General features: G+C 36.8%; 1 non-coding gene across 1 annotated transcript; it reads right to left on the bottom strand.

The window, feature by feature from the left end:
- Positions 1 to 1,966: 1,966 nt before the first annotated feature.
- Positions 1,967 to 2,070, bottom strand: LOC122202651. Its single transcript, XR_006194781.1, has one exon. It is a non-coding gene; the product is annotated as a U6 spliceosomal RNA (small nuclear RNA).
- Between the last annotated feature and the right edge of the window lie 953 nt (positions 2,071 to 3,023).

Below are 3,023 nucleotides of genomic sequence, written 5' to 3'. Positions count from 1 at the left end.
TACTTTTTTTTAACGTTTATTTATTTTTGAGACAGAGAGAGACAGAGCATGACCAGGGGAGGGGCAGAGAGAGAGGGAGACACAGAATCTGAAACAGGCTCCAGGCTCTGAGCGGTCAGCACAGAGCCCGACGCGGGGCTCGAACTCATGGACCATGAGATCATGACCTGAGCCGAAGTCAGACACTCAACCGACCGAGCCACCCAGGCGCCCCAGCACATGCTATTTTAAAGTCCTCTCTCTCTCTCTCTCTCTCTCTCTTTCTTGGGGTGCCTGGGTGACTCAGTGTGTTAAGTGTCCACTTCAGATCAGGTCATGATCTCATAGCTCGTGAGTTCGAGCCCCGCATTGGGCACTGTGCTGACAGCTCGGAGCCTGGAGCCTGCTTCAGATTCTGTGTCTCCCTCTCTCTCTGCTCCTCCCCTGCTCATACTCTGTCTCTCTCTCTCAAAAATAAACATTAAAAATAATAATAATAAAGTCATCTCTCTCTCAAAAGCCTCTCCTTTATTCTAAAAAAATTCTCCTGCCCTTCCCGTTTTTTGTTTTTTGTTTTTTCTTTTATTGGTCTTTCCTGCCATTGACTTTCAGGCCAGTTCTTTTATACAATGTCCACAATTTGGGTTGTCTGGTTGTTTCTTCCATAATTCTTCAGAATTGTATCCAGTTAAGATTTTTAGCAAGACTCCACAGAGGTGAGGCTGGGACCATCTCAGCGCATCACAACACAAATGTCTTTCTGTCCTTTTATTGGTTACACTAAGCTGAATTCGTCGATTGAGGTGCTATCTGTCTGCTAGCACTCCTCACCGTAAAGGCATCTTTGCCCCTTAGTGATGAATGAGTAATCTGCGGGATGGTACTTTGAAAATATGAGAGTATCTGGTGTCCCCAACATTTTCAGCGACTGTTTTAACAATCATTAATAAGGCTTGCCTGAATCAACTATGATATTAGTGATTGCAATAATCACAATTAAAAAAGCTTTATCATTTTTCCATGTTTTTTAGCTGTCATTCCACTGTTCAAGAAGAGCTTTCTCTTCCGTCACACTTCTGCAATTCTCTTGAATATCACGATGAACTCAGAATATTCATTACCACTGATTTTCTTTTTAATTTTCATTTTGTCCCAAATTTGTCCCCTCCCAAATGGGAGCCCCTTCAAATTGGTTTCTGGGTCCTTCTGACACATCCCTATCTGTTTTTGAGCACTTCCTTGCTCTTCCATCAGTGAAAGTCCCAAGCTCATCTTCTACTTTCCTTGACCCAGACCTGGAATCAGACCTGGGTCCTTTCAGTGAGAAAAGTTTGCTAGAAACCAAGAACTGAGTGATAAGAGTGCTCATTGTAACTGGGATGTCACTGCTTCTAGGCCCTTTCAGTAGACACAGCTAGGAAGTGTATTTTATTTTAGATCATTAATTTATCTCAATCCCCCCAATTCTAATAGAACATCACAGGGTTCTTCCTCCTTTCCCCACATCCCTATTTTATCTCCTTTCTCTCACATTGAAAACTCTAATTTTCACCAACATCAGTATAGCTATTCATTTACTGCTCGTTATAATACACCCAATAGTATCAGAATTATTATGTCGATACCACTATCAACAAACTTACTAATGAAGTACAAGATTGTTTGAAGCTTTTATTTTATCCTTCGAGTTTAGCCCCCTAAAAGTAACGGTGTGTCTAAAGACCTTTAACCTTGACATAAGTTCATTTGTTTATCTTCAAATTAGGATTTCCCTGTCCATGTTGATTTCTTCTAATTTTTTTCTTTGTGGTAGTGGGTTTTTTATTATCTTTATTTTTAAAGATTTTATTATTTTTATTTTTAAAAATTTTATTGAGACATAACTGATATATAGCATTGTGTAAGTTTCAGGTGAATCACATAGTGATTTGATATATGTATGTATTGCAACATAAGTACAACAGTAAGTTTAGTTAACATCCATCATTAAAATATGGAATACCTCATGAATTTGCAGATCACGTTTGTTTAAGGGCCCTGCTAATCTTCTCTGTATCGTTCCAGTTTTAGTATATGTGCTGCTAAAGGTAGCGGTCAAATAACTTTATGAATATGTAAAATGTTCTGTAGTTCAAAAGTTAAAATCATACAAAAAGGTAACCCAGAGAAGTTTTCTTCAATCCCCATATGCATGAATTTTATTAGTTTCTGGTTTATCCTCTCTTATTTGCAAAAAAATAAACAAATATATACGTGTATGTGTATACATATGTATGTCCTTATTTTGTCTTTCTTTTAATTCAAATGGTAATATATGGTATACACTCCTTTGCACTGTATTCTTTTCACTCATATTGCTCTCTGTTATGTATACACAAGTCTTTCATAACACTAATTTTTAACTATATGGTCTATTTTATTTGCCCTATCAAATATATTTGTACTCACTTTATTTTAAGGGTTAGTTTTATATTAAAGCTAAAATAACCTTAGTCCCCCCCTCTTATTTTTGTTATTTTCTATTGGTTTCCTAGCAATATTTAAATTAGTTAATAATTTCTTTTCTCTTATCCCAATGCACCAGTTTCCCATGTGAATAAATATCCTTTTACCCTCACCAGTAACTATAAAATAATCAACAAGTATATTCTGTTTTATATCTCCGTTACCCTTCTGGCCCTTTAATTATTGTATAATATCTGCTGGGTATATACTCTTCTCATAACCATCATAGTTTTATGGGTGATTACATAGTTATGCTCATCATTAGTCCTCTTGTCAATGCCCTTCCCTTTTGGTGGTCTAAAACACCTTTCCTTAGGAAATTCCTCAGGAAGGGCACATGGAAGCAACAGTCTCTGGTTCCATCATGTTCATAACTTTTGACATATTGGCTAGATGTAAAACCTTTGCCTTAGGATTTCTTTCTTTGAATCTTTTCAGTATGCTACTTTACGTATTCTGGGATAAAGCCAAAAACAGTCACTTAAGTCATTTGGTATTTTGACTAAATGCCCAAATCATTTTTTTTTTTTTTGTAAACT

This window comes from Panthera leo, chromosome A1 (genome assembly GCF_018350215.1).
Source record: "Panthera leo isolate Ple1 chromosome A1, P.leo_Ple1_pat1.1, whole genome shotgun sequence".
NCBI classification, from domain to species: Eukaryota; Metazoa; Chordata; class Mammalia; order Carnivora; family Felidae; genus Panthera; species Panthera leo.
Note: the sequence above shows the minus strand (reverse complement) of the source record. Positions and strands in the feature narration are given on the sequence as shown.